General features: G+C 49.2%; 1 protein-coding gene across 5 annotated transcripts in view; it reads right to left on the bottom strand.

Moving 5' to 3' along the window:
• Positions 1-15,459, bottom strand: part of LOC146333994 (protein strawberry notch homolog 2-like) — a 140,173-nt gene extending 124,714 nt beyond the window's left edge. For all 5 annotated transcript variants that reach the window (XR_014786424.1, XM_084825158.1, XM_084825159.1 and 2 more), the window contains exon 1: positions 15,324-15,459. The gene's annotated coding sequence lies outside the window, so the exon portion shown is untranslated. The remainder of the gene's footprint in view (positions 1-15,323) is intronic.
• Between the last annotated feature and the right edge of the window lie 7,380 nt (positions 15,460-22,839).

Genomic DNA, 22,839 nt, shown 5'->3' with positions numbered 1-22,839 from the left:
CACAATGTCTATAAAACCAATGTGCTGATGTATTTCGGGGCTTCTGGCTCTTTGGAAATGATTCCAGCCTTAAGCCCGCGCGTTAAATAAAGAATCTCTTTTTCCTTCACTCCGTGGTCTCTCTGACTCTGGGTTCTGCAACAGTTGGCCACTGTGTGAATGGAACGCTGGACTAGATGGACCCTTGGTCTGATCCAGGAGGGCTCTTTTTATGTTCTTATCCTCACACTCACCCTGCCACCACAGGTTTCTGAGATATCATGCTCATGTGCTTTGAGGCCTGTATATGTACTCTTAAGGGCTAGAAACTTGCTTGCTTTAAAAGAAAAAAACACCCCGAAGAAAGCCAAGCCCTTTGCGATGCTGAATTCTGCTCCCAAACCCTATGCTTGGTGCAGCTCGACTGCAGAACTGACACAGACCGCCCAAAAGGCAGAGGAGAGATCATTCTTTTGCAGGAGGTTTGGGAGGATTTGAAGGGGAGGAGAACAATTTGAGATGGTTGAGTGTCAAATCTGGGGGAGACCTCATCCTTAAAAGCACTGTGCATGGCTGGCTGCGAAAAAAATCCAAAGTGTTTCCCAGCAGAGGCTGAAATCTCGCTGGCTCAAGAGCCCAGGAGTCAAGCGGCAGGCAAATAAAACCCCAAACCATGGAAAAGGCTTCCACGCTGACACAGAAATACGATTCCTCCGGGGCCATATCCAATTACCCAATGCACATTTAACAGGCACGAGCCACTCCGAGAGAGGCAGCATTTAATTATCCACATTGATAAGCTTTTGGCCGAGTCTGATGGACATAGGAATCCAAGAAGACAAAAAACAACCCCAGCTCAGGGACAACTCACACATGCTCATAACAGCCCGAACGCTTCCCCTGTCAGCATCTCCACACCCAGAGAAGACTGGTGCACTTGGGTGAAAAACTATTCCTGACTAGCTTCCTTCTGGGACACCTTGGCTCACCCCAAGCAGGGGGATTTCTGACATGGAGGGGGAGAAGAAATCAAATGTACTGCATATCAGCCACCAGCTGCAGACAACATCCATTCCTTCCCACCCCTCCCCAAGCCCCACATAAAACGCAAAGAAGCCATATTGACAGACAGCACTCGGCCCATCACCCAGCAGTCCAAGTCACAGGACATGCGCCAACAGAACATGTCACCGTGTCGATTCTGTGGCTCTCGTTCTGCTGAGGCAGCGTTCCACAGCAGCGCTTTCCAAAACTGTCTGCCTCCCGGGAACCCTTTCCCTCCTGCGTCAACATGTCTGCCAAGGAAGCTGTACACATTTCCTAAGGAACCCTTACTGCCGAAGAAGATTCTGGGAGAACGGGAATGGTTTCGGGGAGCATTTTCCAGGGCAGCCACGATGGCTTTCAGGGAAGGACCCGAGTTCAGGGTCAGAAGGCCCCAGTTTCAATTCTTAGCATCTCCAGGTAGGGCTGAAAAAGATCCTTCTCTGACTCTGTATACAGCAGCTTTCAATGTCCAACCCTACTATTCTAGGATTCTATGATTACGACCCTTCCCCTAAATATAAAATAAGTTTCCAGTCCTCATGGTTCTGAATAAAGGGCTGGTTTAAACATTGGAAGCTCTTTTAATAAAAGGGGAAACTATTTTATAGCCAGACCGTTTGCCTATCTGGCCTTTCCTATCACTGGCTACTGAGATCCTTTTAATGGGAAACCAGGCTACTGCGTTGTTTTAACTCGAGAGGGAATCTGCTCTGTACCTGGGCTGCTGCCCCCAAAGCCTTCAAAATCGGCAGCCCAGCACCCGCTCTCACATCACTCCCTTCCGAGGTGGGTCCTTGCCCCCGCAAAGCCCAAAAAACGTTCGCAGCTTCGGTGTGCCCAGAAAAGCGAGGAGGAAATGCTCTCGCTGCACTCCGCAAAGTGTTGTGCCAAAAGGTTGGCAGAAAAAATGGGGGGGGGCACTGTTCCAAAGGAAAACCACTTCCTCAAAACACACGGGCCTCCCAAACTCAGAAAAGAGAAGCAGTTGGGTGGGCTGCACAAACGCAGGAGCATCCCTGCTGAAATAGGCCAACGGTCCGTCAAGAGCAGCACCCTGTTTGCGACAATGGCCAAGCAGATCCCTCGAGGAAGCTCAGGGCAGGAAAACAATACCCCTCCCCTGTTATTTGTCCTCAGCACTGGGGGCATTCAGAGATAGACAGCTGCTGAACACGGAAGCGCGACTGCACTAGTTGAGCCAGTCTCCCTCAACCTGGTGCCTTCCAGGTGTGTGGTACTGCAAGTCCCATTATTCCCAAGCAGTAGGGTCAACATATTCTGTGTGTGCATCTTCTGTGCTTATAAATATGGCTTTTCATCTTTCGCTTTGAATTCTGGGGTTTTAATATGGTCTGTTTATTCCCCATGTATTTATTGCATGCATGCATGGGAGCCAGTGTTTTGTAGCAGTTTGAGTGTTGGACTGGGACTCGGAAGACCCGGGTTCGAGTCCCCACTCAGCCCTGAAGCTCACTGGGTGACACTGGGCCAGTCCCTGACTCTCAGCCTAACCTACCTCACAGGGCTGTTGTGAGAATAAAATTTTGAGGAGGACCACCAGATAAGCTGCCTTGGGTTCCTTGCAAGAGGAAAAACAACAGAATATAATTGTTTTTCGATATGTTATCTGTATGCGTGGTATTATGCAAATGGTTTTTAAACTTTGTATACTTTTTTTTAATGGTTTCGAATCTTTGTAAACCGCCCAGAGAGCTTCGGCTATGGGGCAATATAGAAATGAAATAATTTTATCTATTTATTTATTTCATTTCTATACCGCCCAATAGCCGAAGCTCTTTGGGCGGTTCACAAAAATTAAAACCAAACAACACACAATAAAACAATTTAAAATATATAGAACATTAAAACCACAATATAACAATACAACCACAATAAAACCTAGCAGCAGTGCAAGAGTTTAAAATACAGATTTAAAACAGCAAAGCTAAAAGTCTAGAAAGCTAAAATGCTAAAATGCCTGGGAAAATAAAAAGGTCTTCACCTGGCACTGAAAGGAATACAATGTAGATGCCAGGCGAACCTCACAAGGGAGCTCATTCCACAGCTGGGGAGCCACAGCAGAAAAGGCCCTCCTCCTAGTAGCCACCCGCCTCACTTCCTTTGGCAGGGGCTCCCGGAGGAGGGCTGCTGAGGATGATCTTAAGGTCTGGGCAGGCACATATGGGAGGAGGCGATCCTTCAGATAACCTGGCCTCAAGTCATTAAGGGCTTTAAATATTAATACCAGCACTTTGAATTGGGCCCAGAAATGGACTGGCAGCCAGTGCAGCTGAAAAAGGGATCAAACCTGGGACCTTCTGTCTGCAGAGCGCAAACAGGCCTGCAGGCTGAGGTTCCAAAGACAGTTTTCTGGGACCATTTTGTCTTCCTGGACACTTTGGCTCCTAGGACAACTGGTACTGGGTGTGGTGTGTGGGTGGGGTGGGGTGGGGTGGGAGGTGTTTTGCAACAGGGACCTCAGCAAAAGGTTGCATCGGATCCTCCCTTCCTAACACAAGTGCTTATGTTCAGAGGTCCCACCAGCATTTCACTCTTCTCCCCCACCCCGTTCTGGTTTTCTGGGGGCTTAAAGGGGGGGAATTGTACTTCTAAAAACCTTGGGGTCCTGCCAAGCCCACTGATTCATCCCTCTTGCTTCTCAGCAGTGCTATTTTTGGCTACAGCGCTATTGGCACTCAGCAGCTGAGTTTGCTATTAGAGGGAGGAATACACAAAGCTAGACTTAAATGAGAATTTGCACACAAACACGCATGAGCATTTATTCATTACATTTATGTCCTGCCATTCCCTCCAAGGAGCCCAAGGCAGCCTGCACTATCCTCCTCCTCTCCGTTTTATCCTCACAACAAGCCTGTGAGGTAGCTTAGGCTGAGAGTCGGTGACTGGCCCAAAGTCACCCAGTGTGCTTCATGGCTGAGTGGGGACTCGAACAGCAGCTTCCCCTGCCTGAGTCTAACCACTACGCCACACTGGCTTGAGCACGTGCGCTCGCTCGCTCGCTCGCTCTCTCTCTCTCTCTCTCACACACACACACAGTCACTTTTCCACAAAACCAAGAAAGAAAACCTCAGATGTGGCTCTGCTGATAAGGGGAAGTTAGATTCTTGGCAGTTGGAGCTGTGCGGGGCAGAAAACACATGGAGAGCACATGGAGACTCCAAGCCAAAGGCCACAATCTGGGACACAGCTGACAGAGAAAGGGCTGGTTTGCACGTAACAGTGGCAGATCGGGGGTTAATTAAACCCGCACATTTACCAGGCTGCGTGCCACACGCATCCCACTCGCTGTTTAAATATGCAACCTCCGTTCAGCCTGATCATAGGTTGCTCCATGATGTGTGAACCCAGACACTTTGGGTTGTTCATAGGTAAAACAGCCTAAAGTTAACTTAACAACTAATCCCGAGTTAACTCTGGGTTGTTTCACCTACGAACAACCCAAAGTGTCCAGGGTTGCACGCCACTCTGCAACCTAAGATTGTGCTGATCAGAAGTTGCATATTCAAATCATTATGCGACCTGGCAGACCATGGGTTAACCAACCCACGATTTGCTGCCATGACATGCAAAGCGGGTCAATGAGAAAGAGGCCTGATTCTCTCTGGAGACACCAGATCACTGAGGCAGGAACACCTCTCATTTGGGGTCTCTGCAATACACCGGCCCTCCCATCCAGACACGCTCTGCAGCTCATGCTGGACAGACAGAGTTAGATAGTGGTTAGAGCAGCCTTTCTCAACCTGGTGCACTCCAGGGGTGTTGGACTAGAATCCCCATCATCCCCTGACATGTCCAGGGGATGGAGGGTTGAGAAAGACTGGGTTAGAGAATGTCAGATTAGGACTGGGAAGACCTGGGTTCAAATTCCCACTCAGTGGGCCAGGTGCCATCTCTCAGTCAAACCTACCTCTCAGGGATGTTGCAAGATGAGATGGGCAGAAACAGAAAAATACATTTCTGACCACACCCACAAGGCAGCCCTCAAGAGGTGTCAGAATTCTATTCCCATCAACCCTAGCCAACATGGTAGTTGTAGTCCGACACATCTCAGGGGCACCCAGCTGGGGAACACTGCCATACAGAATTAAAGGAAAACAGTTCCAACTCTATGAGTCACTTCAACAGGCATTGCCTTGGAAATAAGTCCATGACAGTTACTAGTCCACAGAACTCTTTAATAGCTGGCTAGGTGCTGGCAGATAGGGATGTACGAAAGTCACTTACCTTTTCAAAGGGTGACATTCGCAGTGGGGGGGGAGGCACTCCGTCCCTCCCCCCCCCCGAAATTCTCCCTGGCCGACTCCGCAGAGGCCCCGGCCGGGGCCGCCCACAGCCGGACATCCGGCCGCTGGGCAGCCTGCACAGGGACGCAAATGGTGGCCGCCGTAGCCGCCGCCATTTGCGCCCCTGTCTTTTGCTGTAATAGGCTACGTAAATATTTACGTAGCCTATCACGGCAAAAAAAAAAAAAGGGAACGCAAATGGCGGCCGCCGTAACTGCCACCATTTGCATTCCCCCCCCCCGCTTTTTTTGCCGTGATAGGCTGCGTAAATATTTATGTAGCCTATCACGGCTATAATGAAGACGCGAATGGCAGCCGCAGACGTGGCCGCCATTTGCAAAGCAGCGCGAATGGCACCAGGTAAGTGCTCCGTTTCGCGCGCCTTTCGCGGGGTTGGGGGGGTGGGGGGCTTCGTTCCGCCATGGATTTCGGGGGGCCGAATGCACTGGCATTCGGCCTCACCGAGATCCATGGCGGAATTCTCTGACATCCCTACTGGCAGAGAAGGGAGAAAGCTGGGTCCCTGCTGCAAAAGCCCCCTGAATTCCTATGCTGGATGAGGATGGAGCAGGACAACCAACTTGGTTTCTGTGCTGGGGACAGAGTGGAAGTACTCTGTTTTTCTTCCACCAGTCCTTGCCACTGACGACTACTGGACTGGTGCATAAATACATCACTGGTCTGATCAGCTGCTCCATCCAGGGCTTGAAACCATCAGTTCCATTTCCGACAATTGTCGTTGGCATGAATGAGGAATGCACAGCTCTAAGGGACACTTCCCTTGGACTGCACACCCAGCCTTCAGCCAGGGAACCCAGGACCACCAGGAGGGCTATACCCCCTTCCTCCCAGGAAAACATCATGGCCAGGGGAGACTAACCAGGCCCCGTACATCAGCCAGAGAAGGGACAGCTGCAGGGAGCTTGTTTCACCCTTTCCTGCCAGAAAGAACACCTGTAAGAACTTTGAAACTAAGACCTGGTGCCTGAGGTTTGTTTTTTTTCCTCCTCCCTCCCTCCCTCCCTCCCTCCCAACCCCTTTTCCTTTTGTGCCATCTCTTTGAGATGATAAGCCTAAGGGCAGGGAATTGCCTCCTTATTAAGCTTCGTAAGCTGCTCTGGGATCCCATTTTTAGTAGTAGTAGCAGCATATTTATTTATATCCTGCCTTTATCCCAATACTGGGACTCAAGGCGGCTTTGGTTGAACAGCTGGATAAAAATGCTGTAAATCAATCAGTAAAAACATGAATGGATCCCGAGAGCTCTGAGGGTAGCAAAGGAAATGCGTCCTCCAGCACCAGAAAGACAAAACTCCGCTGATGATTAGCCCATGCACAGAGGGCCTCCGCGCTCTTTCCACGTCCAAGCGCGCAACTTCTTACAGACAACAACTCCCAGGCACACATGCCAAGACCTGGACAGCACGCACCAATGCATACGCCTAGACTGCTTTACCTTTCTCAGAAAAAAGTCTGTTTAAACATGCTTTTAAAAAACAGACGTGTATTACGATCGCAAGCTACCACCTGTTTGTGAGCCCAGATACGCCACGCTTAATCCCTACCACTCTTGATCCTGGCTGCATTGGTTATAAATAATGATACTGGGAGTCGGGAGATCCAAGTTCGAGTCCTCACTCAGCCATGGAAGCTCACTGGGTAACTTTGGGCCAGTCACAGGCTCTCAGCCCAACCTAATTCACACTGTTGTTGTGAGGATAAAATGGAGAGGAGGAGGATTATGTACACCGCCTTGGGTTCCTTATGGAGGAAAAAAGGCAGGATATAAATGTAATAATAAATAATCGAATAAATAAAAATTAAAAGGGCACCTAGTAGCAGGTCTCCCGGGGATCAAACATGAGACTTCCTACATAAGAAATGCAGATTTCAAAGGTTTTCATTCAGTATTTGGGTCATTTTTCTTTCTTTTTACTGTTCGGGAATCTTACTGGATGTAGAGCGGTTCAGAAATCCTAGAAATAAAATAGATGCATTCGTTACCTTGCTAAGCTCTCTCTAACCATTACAGTGGACTTCTGCAACCTGGCACCAAGTTGCAGAAGGCTGGGTTGCAGGCAAACCCCAGTTCTGAAGCCAAACCTTTGCCACAAAAAGAACGCTCCCAATCGCTGGGGCCACAGTTGCTCAAGGAGAAACTGCTGCTGCCTTTCCTGCTGCCACCTCCTTCCCAAGCTTGCTGGGAGAGATTTGGGGGGAGGGGGTGCATTCCACCCAGAGGAAAGAAGGAGTGTCCCATCTCTCAACTGCAGCCCATCAAGAAAGGTGGGAGACAAGGAAGGTTGGGGGCGGTGGGGGAAAAGTCGATTCAGAGAGCCTAGGTCTACTCTGAAGGAGACGGGAGCAATGGGGCGGGGAGGGGTGGAGATGGAAGACGCAAAATAGGAGAAGTCTGACCGGATATGAAAGACCCTGGGGGGATATAGGAAGGGCAGAGTGGAAGGAAGGGTGTCATCCCCCCCCAGGGGGGGGATTCCACTCCTGGCAACTCTCTTTTCTTGTTTTTAAGGGGAAAATGTTTCTTACGCTCAGGGTCCGCAACACCCTGAGCATCTCCAATTCGTGGCCACAGTAGTGCCCTAATCGCCTTTGCTAGCGGCCATGCATAATTTTTTCCTCCCCCCCCCCCCATTCTTTTCCCCTTGGACAGGCAGGGACTGTCTCCTCTTGCATTACTGATTCTTTGTAAGTCGCTCAGGAACCTTTGGGGCTGAGGGGCAGAATAAAAATACTTCAAATAAATAACCATAGCACACCCAGGTTTTAAGCACAGAATCCTAGAGTTGAAGAGAGAGAGAGAGAGAGAGAGAGAGAGAGTGTGTGTGTGTGTGTGTGTGTACACACAGAGAGACACACTTGAAAATCATGTACTCCATTCTTCTCCAACCTGGTGCCCTCCAGATGTTCTGGACCACAACTCCCAGCATTCCTGAGCACTGGCCATGCTGGGTGGGGCTGATCGGAGCTGAAGTCCAAAACATCTGGATGACACAACGTTGGGTAAGGCTGATCTAGAGAAATCCAAAGCTAGGACTGCTCGAGGGCCTCCAGTTATCACCCCTTTAGGTAACTGGTTCCACTGTCCAACTGCTCTTGCCATCACGACTTTCCTCCTAATATCCAGCCAAAATCTACCCTCCTGCAACGTATTTATTCATTTCATTTCTATACCACCCCATAGCCGAAGCTCTCTGGGTGGTTCACAAAAATTAAAACCACAGAGTGCTGCATAAAACAATATAAAAGATGAAAGCTTAAAACCACAATAGAACAATACAACCAGAATAAAACCTAACAACAATGCAGAGATTGAAAATACCAATTTGGAAAACCAGAGCTAAAAGGCTAGGAAGCTAACATGCTAAATTACTGGGAGAATAAAAAGATCTTCACCTGGTGCCAGAAGGAGTACAACGTAGGCGCCAGGTGAACCTCTCTAGGGAGCTCATTCCACAGCCAGGGGGCCACAGCAGAAAAGGCCCTCTTCCTGGTAACCACCCCTCACTTCCTTTGGCGGGGGCTCACAGAGAAGGACCCCTGAGGATGATGTTAGGGTCTGGGCAGCCACATGCCCTTTATGCCCTTTAGATCCAAAGCTGCCCTTTAGATCCAAAGCTGCCCTTTGGGACAGAAGCAGAGAACAAGTCTTTCCCCTCTTCTACATGACAGACTTTCAGGGATTTAGTGCTGTCATGCCATCCCCCACTCCTCTTCTCCAGGCTAAACAAACCGAGCTCCTTCAGCTTTTCCTTACTGGGTGACTTTTCCATGCCGCTAACCATCTTTGCTGCCTTCCTCTGAACCTTATTGTTGTAAGTCACCTTGGGAGGGCTTCTGCCCTGAAAGGCGGCCAAGAAATATTTTAAATAAATAAATAAATATTCCAATTTGTCTATACCAGGGGTGCACAACATCAGGCCTGGGGGCCTCATCCAGCCCTCCAAGGTTCCCCAGATGGCCACATGCCCTCTCCTTGGCCCCACCCAGAAGTACCCAGAAGTGGAGACAATACTCCAAATGAGCTCTGTATTAATAGCTGTCATTTCTAGAACACCTAAAGAGTAAGAAAAACCAAAAACCAAAATCTAAGACAGCCCTTTAAGAGCCAGGACAGGATTCTCTTGCCTTTTTTTGTTTTACCTGTGCACATTTTTCAAATTGTACGCATTTGTGGTATGCAGCCACCCACTGACTAAAGTGAGTTTCATGCATTTTCAAAATGCGGGCATTTTCCTTTGCGCGCTTTTCAAACCTGCGCATTTTTCCAGGTGCACTTTTCCCGTTTCTCAGAACGCATCATGAGATTAGAGAAATCTGCAAAACCGCCAACCGGATGGCGTGGATTTCTCACACATCGCTACTCAGGAGACATCCAAACACGGGGGCCCATTCCTAGATTTTGTATAGGAACAATTTTCAAGATTCATAGAATTCATTGCCAAGCTCTACAGATCTCATAATGGCGAAAAAAAACCCAAAAAGCTGCTCTCAAAGCAAATCACGCCAACAACAGACACAAATTTCTACACCATCACTCCTCTCTTACGACCTCTGCTGCTCAAGGTTTCACAAAACAGGAAGATCCAAATATCCCACAGCTGTGAGATTGGCCAAGGCAGTGCAACGGATTCTTCTCCTTTGGTTCCTCCCGTACTAATCCATCCCAGTTGCGCAGGGAGCTCAGAGTTTCTCCCGAGCATATCGGAACTGGCTGCCAGAGTCAACATCCGACAAACCTGCCCCATCCTTCCACCCCAAACAAGAGTGATTTTGCAACGAAATCTGCGGGATGATCTTCTCACAGAGTTTATTAGCAGCTGCCCCGCTCCAATTTGAACCACTGTCCCGTGCAACAATAGAGGGGACTTTTGAAAAAGCCTCTCGCAAATGCCATTCCCAACCGTGCGGAGAAGAGCCTGTTGCCCTAGAGGCACAATGCCAAGTTTGCTGAAGTATCCAGGGCTCTTTGCCCTGACCCCTGGCTAAACACAGCAAGACCTGCCGGTGTTTGCAGTCACTGTCACCACCTCGCAGCGAGACGAGGTGACGGCCTGATTTCGGAAATGAGGTACAAGCCCATGCTCAGAAGCCCTCTCATTTTTCAAAAACATTCCAGGGGCTTACAGAGCCAGCGTGGCATAGTGATTAGTGCAGCCGCCCCCAATTTGGGTGGTAAAAAGTTTTGTAGGCTAGTAACGTTTGTGGGCTTACTTCCGAGGCTGAATTTACATCTACTGAAGTGAAATAAGGTTTATTTGTGTTTTGTTTCTTGCATCTATATCCAGCCTTTTTCTCCGAGGAGCCTAAGTACATGATCCTCATCCTCTCTATATTCTTTATCCTCACAACAACCCTGAGAAGTAGCTTAGGCTGAGAGTCAGTGACTGGCCCAAAGTCACCCAGTGAGCTTCATGGCCGAGTGAGGACTAGAACCCGGATTTCCCGACTCCCAGTCCAACACTCTTGCCCCTACACCACACTGGCTCTCTAATATGTAGGTGGTATTAACACAAAGATAATGTCCAGATCACAAGAAGTCATCGTTCTGCTCTATTCTGTGTCAGCCAGGCCACATCTGGTGTAGTGTCCGGGTCTGAGAGCCACATTTTTTAAAGGATGGATATGTAAAAAATGTCTCGGTGTCTTACTGGACTGCAAGGTGAACATGAGCCACCAGTGTCAATGCGGCTGCTAAAAAGGCTAATGCAATCATAGACTCTTAAGGTTGTTAAGGATACAGTGAACAAGTCACCCAGTGAGCTTCATGGCCAAGTGGGGACTCGAACCTGGATCTCTCAAGTCCCAGTACAATGCTGTAACCACTACAGCACACTGGCTCTCTGAGGGCTGAAATGGCTTTCTTTCGGATCTCCTTCATTACGCAATCTGGTACCCCGAGACGTTTTGGACTCCAACTCCCATGCCGGCTGGGGATGATAGAAGTTCTAGTCCAACACATCTGGAGGGTGCCAGGTTGACAGAGGCTCAGTTTGAATGCAGGACTAGGAAGACGCAGGCTCAAATCCTAACTCAGCGATGGGTGATCTTTGGTCAGCCACACACGCTCTTTTTCTCTCTGCCTAGCCTACCTTATAGGGCTGCCATGAGGTTAAATACGGGCAAAGCACCCTTGCGGGTCTTTGGAGGAAAGGCTGGATATAAATGTAAGAAACGGAAAGGAAAGGCAGGCAAAGGTTAAGCAGTTCATTAAAACAACACAAAACTGACTTACAGAACTCACTACCACAAGATATGGCAACAACAACAGAAGATGATAGTCATCTGTAGACCTTGGGGGCTTCCAGACAAGGCTTTTATCGTGCAATCACCCTGCCTCATTCTCAGAGTTATACAGGGGTCCACACTATGAAGCCCTCCGTTTGCAACCCTCCCGTGTTTCCCTGCTCCTTCTTCCATCTTTTTCCCTTCCTGTTCAGGAGGAAAAGATGGAAGAGTCACCCAATGCCTTCTGACCAGGAGATGTCCATCTGGAAGCACCCCTACAAGCCACAATGGCCAAACAGAAACCTTGCCGCATATACAAAACAGGAAGCCGCGTGCCCTGGGGGTCAAGAGCGAGGATAGGCTGGCATGCCTTCTGGTCATGTCTAGGTGGCACGGGGTGGCGGTGAAACTGGGGCAGCACCAACTGGTCCAAAGCTGAGTGACACATATCAACGCATGCTGCAACAACCCAGGAACGGGTCAGTGGTTCAGGGCACGCCTTTGCACAGGCCCGATCCTCTGATGCCCTGCCATCTCCCCGCTCAAACAAGCTGTCCCACCCCACCCCAGAGGTGACTGCCTCAAAGAGGCAGGTGTGTTATCAGGCTTGGCTGCTTGGCCCAGCAACCCAAGGCCACACCCTTTGTCCCAAGCAGCCTTGTGGGCTCTTTCTGGATGGCGCTCTGGGAAGTGATTCAGAGTAGCTGCACCTGTCAGGTATTCCCTAGAGATTTCCAGTGAATTAACTGGCACAACTTCGAAAGACAGGAAGCCAAAGCAAACAAAAGGATCCTAAATGGGGAAACACAGAGGTGCAAACAACAGCATCCTTCTTCAATCAGGTGCCTTCGAGGATTACAACATGCCTGGCTGGGGGAGGCTGGGGCACGCTACAGCACACACGCTCCTGCCCCTGGGGAGGTCAAAAACCTGGTCAAGGAGATGTGCTCTGCCCCATCATCAGTCCATGCAGCCCCCCGCCCAAACCTCCAAGCTTCTCCCCAGTCAGATAAGCTATGCAAAAGAGAGTAAGGTGACACCTTCGTATGTCGGATGCATCAACAGCACAGGCAAGGCCAAGCTGGGAATGTTCACACTAATACACAACCCCACGTAGACATGATGGGAACTGCAGTCCAACACATCCAGTGGGCACCAGGTTGGGGAAGACAAGGGCATCCTGAAATTCACCTGTGTTCTCAACCAAAAGCGGCTGCATTCTGATGCCCATGGAAGTTGATCAAATGAAAGATTTACATTTCTCTCTCCCTCCTTGTGGCGGGGGGGAGTGCGGTGTGTATGTGTGATGGGGAGTTGTTCGGAAGCAAGATGCTTTTTAATCTCTACCTATCAGTCCTGTAAAATACAATGGAGGAAGAAAACAATGTAGATATTTCGGAGCCTCCTGAAAAGCTGATCTAATTGGGAAGGAGGGTGGTGTGGCAGGGGCAGAGAGGTATCTCACTGAGCTATCTCCAAAGCAGAACCGGTTTCCACCACATCGCTAATGCAATGGATGGAGGGAGGTAGAATCTGACTCCTACAAGGCTCTTCCTTAATCCCATAGATGAAAGACTTTGGGAGCAATGCAAACTACCCTCACCCCCGGCTTTCAAAAGCCCAGGGAAGGCAACGCAAACTACCCCGCCCCCGGCTTCCAAAAGCCCAGGGAAGGCCATGTCTGGGAGAGGAGCATAAGCCAGTCCCCCAGGACCAAGGAATCTGTCCCAGCGAGAACACTGCCCTGGGGCTTGGCAGAGAGGAGCACCACATTTAGGACTCCAGGCCTGGGGGTGGGGGGACCGCTCCTGCTCTTTGGCCTGCAAACAATGGGCCTTAAAAAATGGGCAGAAAGAGATTCCCAGGGAGAAGACGCCACACAATGGCCATGCTGGCTGAGAGTGATGGGAGCTGGAGTTCAACAGGCCCCTTCCAACCCTACTATACTATGATTATATGTCTGGTGGAAGCCAGGTTGCAGGAAGGCTAGGGTATCCTGAAAGGGGATAAGCCCTGGAAGTGGGAGAGGAGAAGGAAGAGAGAGAATGAGAAAGGGGTACACAGCATGGCTGACCCTTGGGGAGGGGGAGGCATGCTTCTACATGAATCCCATCCTCCCAATGAGGAGGAAGGGAGATGAGTTGTCTCCCACCCCGAAAGAAACACTATTCTCAAGTCTGGAGAGGGGAGACAAATGAGGCCTTAAGGAGGAGATAATATGGAGGGCTTCTTGAGTTGGTACCGTGAAGGGGTCCCTGAACCCCTCCTTTGAATCCATTTGAAAGAGAAGGGGGGAATATGTGCCCCAGAGGTGCCTCAAGGGGGCAGCAGGGGCAGAGAGTAGGAGGAAGATGATGTCTGGTGTCGAGAAAGTGTGTAGCGGACAAAGTAGAATTTGCTGTGTGTTCTCCACCCAACCCCACCAATCAAATTACGTATTCCTAATGGAACAGGTGGGAGGGAAGAGAAACAGGAGAGGATAGAGAACATCTCCAGTCCCCATGGAAAAAGGGAGACACCCCCCCCTCGAAAGGCAGGAGTGGGGGAGTGAAGGAATAGACTGCAAAGGACATCTTAAAAAGTGTGGGCAGGGGATGGAGAGGAGGGGGCACCCTCTGCCTGCCACCCCCACTCTGAACACCCAACAGCAGTGGTGGGCAACTGAGCAGCCCCCATGAGCCCCACTTCCTCCAGCGGGGGGGGGGCTTTAATCTCTCTCCCCCATTGATCCTATGCCCCACATGTGCATGCCTGGCTGTGCATACATGCACATGTGCAGCCCCCAACCCCCCCCCCCCAAGCTAGCACCACAAAGCTTGGCCTCCCCTAAAATACAGGCTTGACCAAAAGGGAATCAACTCCACCCTCTCTGCCCTTCCATCACACCCCAATTTCCCTCACCTGGAGAGCAGTAGGGGACACAGAAGCAATGCCTCACCTCCACTACTTACAGGGGTGTCCACAGGTGGGGCAGGGGGGCAGGCGTAGGAGAAGGAATAGGGCAGAAAGCAGGGGGCAGCGAAGGAGGGGACAAAGAAAGGGGAGATGCTCCCTCCCCTTCTTTCTCCCTCTTTCTGTGAGTCTCTCTCATCTCCCCCCTTTCAAGCTGGGGGTGAAGTAGAAGGGATTGCGGGGAATTCTCCCTGTCCTCTCGATTACGGAAGGAGGGGAGTCAAGATAAGAAAATCTTTTAAAATCTTGTTATTCTTTCATTCTTTTATCTCTTGCGTTCACCACCCCGAAATCTGCTCCAAAAATGGAGTGGTATCGAAATAGTGTAACTCAAACCATAAATAAGGACACGGGGGGGGGGGGGGGGAGAGTTAGACAGCCTCTGCCACCCTGGTGCCCCACCCACACATTTGGGACTCCAACTCCCAGCATTCCTGCACACTGGCTGGAGTTGATAGGAGTTGGGAGTCCACAAGTTCTGGAGAGTGCCACACTGGGTGAGGGAGAGCAGAGGGGAGTTACTCTGCCCCCCCCACGAACCCACCCTCAAGTGCTTCCCGGGGGGGGTTCAGAGGAGGGGGTCAACAGGAGAAGGAAGGGGCAACCCCCTTTCCCCTTCCACAGAGGGAGGGGCTAGGAGGGGGCTGACCTGGGGGGGCAGAGGTCACCCAAGAGGGGGGCTCCGAAGGGAAGGGCGGGGGGCAGGGAGGGCTCTCGAGGCGGGGACGGGACGGGGGGTGCGTGAGGTCCCGGAAGGGGCGGGACTTCGCCGGGGGGAGGGGGAGCCGCGCTCACCTCGTCCCCGCTCTCCGCGCCCGCAGCAAGGAGGGAAAGGGGGCGACCGCGGCGCTGGCTCACGGCTCACGGCAATGCGGGCGTTGGCTCCGGCCCACTTCCGGGTTCGCGGGCGCCATCTTGGAGGGGGCGCGGACTGGCGGGGCGGGGCGGGGCCCGGGAAACTATGGCGACACTTCCGGCCCCTCGCCGAGTGATGTAACGTTGCGTCGCTTGTGCGTTGTGACTTTTTTTTAAGACCCATTTTTCCTTTCTATATACATATGTTGTTCTTCGCGACCCCATGGACCAGAGCACGCCAGGCCTTCCTGTCCTGCGCTCTCTCCCGGAGCGTGCTCAAGTCCACATTCATTGCATCGGTGCTGCTATCTAGCCATCTCATCCTCTGCCATCCCCTTCTCCTTTTGCCTTCAATCTCTCCCAGCATCAGTGTCTTTTCCAGGGAGTTTTCTCTTCGCATTAGGTGGCCAAAATATTTGAGCTTCAGCTTCAGTGTCTGTCCTTCCAATGAGCACTCAGGGTTGAGTTCCTTTAGGATGGACTGATTGATTTGACCTCCTTGCAGTCCAGGGGACTCGTAAGAGTCTTCTCCAGCACCACAGTTCGAAAGCATCAATTCTTCGGCGCTCAGCCTTCCTCATAGTCCAGCTCTCACAGCCATACATTACTACTGGGAAAACCATAGCTTTGATTAGACGGACCTTTGTCGGCAAGGTGATGTCTCTGCTTCTTACTATGCTGTCCAGGTTGGCCATAGCTTTCCTCCCAAGGAGCAAGCGTCTTTTAATTTCATGGCTACAGTCACCGTCTGCGGTGATCTCGGAGCCCAGGAAAGTAAAATCTGTCACTGCTTCCATTTCTTCCCCTTCCATATGCCGGGAAGTGATGGGGCCAGATACCATGATCTTAGTTTTGTTAATGTTGAGTTTCAAACCAGCTTTTGCACTCTCCACTTTCACCCTCAACAAGAGGCTCTTGAGATCCTCTTCACTTTCTGCCGTTAGGGTGGTATCATCTGCGTATCTGAGGTTGTTGATAATTCTCCTGGCAATCTTAATTCCGACCTCTGATTCATCCAACCCGGCGTTTCTCATGATGTACTCTGCATATAAGTTAAATAAGCAGGGCGCCAATACGCAGCCTTGTCGTACTCCTTTCCCAATTTGGAACCAATCAGTTGTTCCATGTCTGGTTCTTACTGTTGCTTCTTGGCCCTCGTACAGGTTTCTCAGGAGACAGGTAAGGTGGTCTGGCACCCCCATCTCTTTCAGAATTTGCCACAGTTTGTTGTGATCCACACAATCAAAGGCTTTAGTGTAGACAATGAAGCAGAAATAGACACTTTTCTGGAATTCTCTTGCTTTCTCCATGATCCAGCAAATGTTGGCGATTTGATCTCTAGTTCCTCTGCCTCTTCGAAACCCCGCTTGTACTTCCAGTAGTTCTCGGTTCGCATACTGCTGAAGCCTAGCTTGTAGGATTTTGAGCATAACCTTGCTGGAATGTGAAGTGAGCGCAATTGTACGGTAGTTTGAACACTCTTTGGCGTTGCCCTTCTTTGGTACTGGAATGTAAACTGACCTTTTCCAGTCTTGTGGCCACTGTTGAGTGTTCCAGATTTGCTGGCATACTGAGTGCAGCACTTTAACAGCATCATCTTTTAGGATCTTAAATAGCTCAGCTGGAAGACTGTCATCTCCGCTAGCTTTGTTGTTACTAATGCTTCCTAAGGCCCACTTGACTTCACTCTCGAGGATGTCCAGCTCAAGTTCAGTGTCGCCTCTTGTGCTGTTGGAAAAGAGTGTTTGCTATGATCAGCGTGTTCTCTTGGCAGAACTCTATTAGCCTTTGTCCTGCTTCATTTTGTACACCAAGGCCATGCTTGCCTGTTATCCCGGTGATTTCTTGACTTCCGACTTTGGCATTCCAATCCCCTATGATGACGAGGACATCTTCTTTTAGTGTTAGTTCTAGAAGGTGTTGTAGGTCTTCATAGAACCGATCAACCTCAGCTTCTTCGGCATCAGTGGTTGGGGCATAGACTTGAATTACTGTGATGTTGAATGGCTTGCCTTGGATTCTTACTGAGGTTATTCTATCGTTTTTGAGATTGTACCCCAGTACTGCTTTTCCCACCCTTTCGTTGACTATGAGTGCTACTCCATTTCTTCTAAGGGATTCTTGCCCACAGTAGTAGATATGATGGTCACCTGAATTAAATTCGCCCATGCTTGTCCATTTTCGTTCGCTGATTCCCAAGATGTTGATGTTCAATCTTGCCATCTCATGCTTGACCACCTCCAGCTTGCCTTGATTCATTGATCTGACATTCCAGGTTCCTAAACAATATTGTTCTTTACAGCATCGGACTTTCTTTTCACCACCAGACACATCCACAGCTGAGCGTCCTTTCGGCTTGGCCCAGCCGCTTCACTCTTTCTGGCGCTACTTGGAAATTTTTGATCTATGTGTGTGGAGGGCGGGGCATATTGCCTCAGTTCCACAACCCCCAGCCAGCCCTGAAACATCCCTCTTCTACTCCACTCTTAAAGGCGCAAGAGCCTCTCCTATTTTGCATTTGGCCACCCTACTCCCCAGTAAGAGTGCATAGGATTGCAGCCTCAGTATATGAGTGCAATACAAATAAAAAAAATTGCTTGCTCGATTATTAGTTTTACTGCCGGCCCCTTAATGTTTTCAATGTTTTCACATTTTTAATATATATATTTTATTTTGATATTTTTATAGCTGCATTCTTTTTCTTTTGTTATCGTTGTCTTTTGTGTGTTTTTTAATTATTGTCAACAACCCTGATTGCCATTTGGGCACTATAAAAATTTAGCAAACAAACAATCAATATTTATTTATTTATTTCTATACGTTCTATATAAATGTTATATGTTGGTATACAATGTCCTATGCTTTTAGGTAAATGGCTTTTAAACTTTGTATATTGTATCTGAATGTTTTAACTTTTGTAAATTGCCCAGAGAGCTTCGGCTATGAGGCGGTATAGAAATATCATAAATAAAATAAATAAAATAAAATTCTCTTGCTGATTTCCCCCATCCTGAAGATCAGGAGCACACGAGATTCCTCCCTTTTGCAAAAGTCCCAGTGCAGGGTGGTTGGTGGTGAGAAAGGGAGATTCTAGTCCCCTGATGCATATGATGTACAAGGCTGACACCAATTCTATTATGATGGTTTAGCCAGTGTGGTGTAGTGGCGAGAGTGTTGGACTGGGAGCCATGAGATCTGGGTTCGAGTTCCCACTCGGCCATGGAAGCTCACTGTGTGACTTTAGGCCAGTCATAGACTCTCAGCCCAGCCTACCTCACAGGGTTGTTGTTGTGAGGATAAAACAGAGAGGAGAAGGATAAAGTAAGCCACCTTGGGTTCCTTGCAAGAGGAAAAAAGGCGGGATATAAATGCAATGAATAAATGCAATAAATAAATATTATTTACAGAGAGACAAAAGATGTACATTGTGCTTTGGATTGTTCACTGTCACACAAAAAGCAAAGGCAGCTGGCCCCGTTTGAAAATGCCAACATCCAGAGTAGGGCAATACATTCATGAGGCCGAACAAACTGTGCAAGCTTTTGAGTTCTACAGAACTCTTCATCAGGCTAGATAACCGTAGCACAGAGTGGTGGGGAGGAGGGAAAAAACGTGGCTGATGTTGAAGCAATGTGAAATCTCTGTGTGTGGGTGGGGTGGGGTATTCCAGATGGAAAGCTCCAAGTCAAAAGACATTGTGCAGTTATCCTGCCTTTGTTTTATCCCCGTTGACAGCTTGTCTGAGAAAGACTGAAGAATCGGTGGGAAAACAAACATGGGAGGGTTACAAATTGTCTGGACCACCCATAATCTGTGAATGAGGTGGGGCTGCTGCAGGATAAAAGACTAATCTGGAAGTACCCTATGCGGCTATGCCACAGTTGTGAGAAGGAACGTGGGAGGAGGTATTTAGCTGGCAATTCCATTAGGCTATATTAGAGATGGGTCGTTTTTTAATTAGAATTGACCCGAATTTGCAAAGTTCTTCCAATTTGGGACAGAAAGGCCTCGAGATTTTTTTTTAAATATGGGAAAACCCAAAACTGACAGATTCATCCATCCTGGCCCAGGGCTTTGAGAGCATAGCTCTTAAAAACGTGGCTATGGATCTCTGTGTGGTCAGCCACGTTTGTGGCACTGAGTTAGGTCGGCCACCTCTGTCTCTGACAGGCATCTCATCTTGAACAGTTACATGGCAGGTACAATCTGGTCCTCTTCATGCTGGGAACAGCGGCACCTACTTAATTTGGCTGGTGCAAACAGGCAAGAATGTTGTTTCAGTTCATTTGTTTTATAAGTGGGCAAAATCCACAAATTTCTTCCTATTCAGGACAGAAAGAATGTAAGAACTAAAAAACAGCAAATCCAGGAAAAAGAAAAACTGGCAGATTTGTCCATCCTGGAGATCTTCAAACCCAGATGTGGAGTAGCAGAGAGCAGTACCTTAAAGCACTGTCGAAGAGAATATCATTGTACCCCCGGTACATTAGTGTACCCCCAATACCACATATGTTCAGGAGATGCTGGAAGCCACAATGAAAAGAAGGGAAGGAAACGCTTAGGAGCTGGAGGTGTCTTCAAAGGTTCCTCCCACGTGAAGTGCCCAGGCAACCTTTAGGCCGGTGGAGACAGGCAGCAACCTTGTGACAGAGCTCAGCGGCAAGCTTAATCCTGCGTGGAACATGAGGGCCGAGAAACGTGATCTGAGCCCTCCCCTGCAGCAGCTACAAGCTTGGCCTTTGTCCCTGGACAAGAGGTCAGCTCAGGCTGCGGTCCGTTAAGCCATCAGGACCCCCCCCCCCAAAAAAAAAAAACCAAACCCGGCGTCCCTATGATTTGAGGATACGCCTGTGAGCTTTGAAGGGCCTGGACCAGCTTTCCCAAAAGGAAAATTAAAATACGTCAAGAACAGACAAATCATAATTATTATTATTTATTACATCTCTATACCGCCCCATCACCGAAGCTCTCTGGGCAGTTTACAGAAGTTAAAACATTAAATTACAATATACGGAGTTTAAAAGCCATTTACATAAAAGCACACAGGCAATAGACACAAACACCATATAGCTAAAAACAACTTTGAACTGTATATAACTAAAGACACATCCAGGACCGATTAAAACTCATCCTGTGCTGCCAAATGCCTGGGAGAAGAGAGAGGTCTTACCCTGGTGCTGAAAAGATAATAATGTCAGTACTAGGTGGGTCTCATTGGGGAGCTTGTTCCACAGATGAGGGGCCACCACCAAGAAGGCCCCGTCCCTCGTTGCTGCCTTCTGAGCTTCCCTCAGAGGAGGCGCCTGGAGGAGGACCTTAGATGCAAATAATCTTGATCTATTTGAGTTATGTCGACTCCAGATTTGGGGAGCCGTTGGGCAAGGTGTCCTCTGAGGGACCTCCTCCCCAAATGGATCCACCCCCTCCCTGTCCCTGCTGGTAAGCCTGGACAGGACTGCAAGGAGGAGCACAGTCAGGGGACGGGGGCTCCGGGAAGTGCCCAGTAATGGGCCCCCAACTGGGGTTTAGGCCTCGGTGGCAGCCCAGCCATTCCAACCCATTCAATTCTATATGGAAAGCAGTAGATATATGTTTGCTCTGATCCTGCAGGGCTTTCATCTTACGTTCTGACGTCACTGACTACATTTCAGATGTGGAACATGGGCATAGGTCTGCCTTGCATTTGACCAGAGGCTGTGGCTCAGTGGAAGAGCCTCCGCTTTGTAGGCAGAAGGTCCTCGGTTCAATCCCCGGCAGTACCTCCTGGTAGGGCTGGAAAAATTCCTGCCTGAATCCCTGGAGAGCTGCTGCTGCCAGTCAGTGTCGACAATACTAGGCTAGATGGACCAAGGGTCTGATGCGGTAGAAGGCATCTTCCGATATTTCCCAAACCCCAAAGCATCCATCCAGGCCTACTTGCAAGGAAGTAAGCCCAGCTTGGACATGTTCAGGATCTGGCCATAAGTCCTACAGCAGCTTTCCCCAACCTGGTGCTCTCCAGATGTTTTGGACAACAACTCCCAGCATTCCTGGCCCTTGGCCATGCCAGCTGGGGCTGATAGGAGTTGAAGTCCAAAACACTTGGAGGTTGGGAAAGGCCACCCTGCAGTCCCTGAAGAAGGCCCCATGACTTCCTTTCCAAGCAAAAGATCACCTAAACTCTGCAAGCTTTCTAGATCTCCAGATCTCGTTGTTGGGGAAAATGTTAGAAAAAGCAGGTTTGGGGCAGGGCGTTAGGGGAGAATTATTAGTATTTAATTATCTTTCAAATTAGGCTGTGCAGGTCATGCTGGTTACAAGCTGGAATTTGAATGTCTGCAGACCCCCTCCATTCTCACTTCATCTTGGGACGCTGAACATGCAGGCACTCTGACTTTACCATCAGTTTTTCCTCCTCCCCTATTCCCCCTGACACACACACACACACACACACACACCTGCTTTTCATAACATCGTGCCTGACGAAGAGATCTGTAGTTCTCAGAAGCTTGCACAATTTTTAAATGATCGTTTGGGTGTCCTAATCAAGGTATTACGCTAATAGGGATTTTGGAATTCTTTTACGGTCAGCGTGGCCACCTTTGTTTCCTTTCCAAGAAAAGCCTGTCATGCCAATGGGCTGAAACGACATAACCAGATCTCCCTGGTGTGCGTTGCTGAGGCTTCACGCCTGCTAAATTTAGCACCCTCGCGACAGATGGGCAAAACTGCAATGAGGTATGGGCGGCTTGTGTCCTGCCTGGCTGGAACAGACTGGGAAACTGCTAGCAAGACCTCAGAAAAGGGTGGGACAGAAAGGCATATCGGAAGATGCCTCATTCAAAGCCAAACTATTTGTCCATCTGTTCCAGGGTTGACTCTTCTGTCTGGCAGTAGCTCTGGCAAGGCAAATAGCTAAGAGTCTTGTGACACCTTAAAGACTGACACATTTAAGGCGCAAACCTATGCACGTTTAGACAGAAAAAAGTCCTACAGTTCCCAGCATTCCTCCAGCCAGTCATGGAGAAGGAACTGAAATGCAACAAAAAAAATACAGACAGTGATGATTAAGAGTTGCCATTCACAAAAACTGGGTGATAATACAGATATGCAGTGGGATTTTTAAAAAAGCACACCCTTTGTCCTTATTCAGACCACAGAAGATAGCATTGAATGTCTGGATGAATCGCACTTCAGGAATTTTGCGTTGGTATCTGTCTTTGAAATTCCTTTGTTCACAAATTTCTGTTGAAAGGGACTTCCCAGAGGGGTATCGGGGCCACAGGAGGAGACAGGAGAGGGACGTCTACTCCAGAGGAGTGAAGTTCTTTGTTGATTGACGCCTCACTTTTGCAGAGAAGGTTTTCTCAAGATATGATGGATGCCCGGTGGATGTGGCAATGAATGACTTGTGTTTTTTTCTGTCCCAAATCTGTTGGTTCTTCTTTGGTCATTTTCTTTGTTGTTGTAGAAGCGT

The sequence above is a fragment of the Heloderma suspectum genome, chromosome W (genome assembly GCF_057233095.1).
Source record: "Heloderma suspectum isolate Gila_16-S chromosome W, 16-S_ref, whole genome shotgun sequence".
NCBI classification, from domain to species: domain Eukaryota; kingdom Metazoa; phylum Chordata; class Lepidosauria; order Squamata; family Helodermatidae; genus Heloderma; species Heloderma suspectum.
The sequence above is the reverse complement of the archived record's forward strand: the minus strand, read 5'-3'. Positions and strand labels throughout refer to the sequence as shown.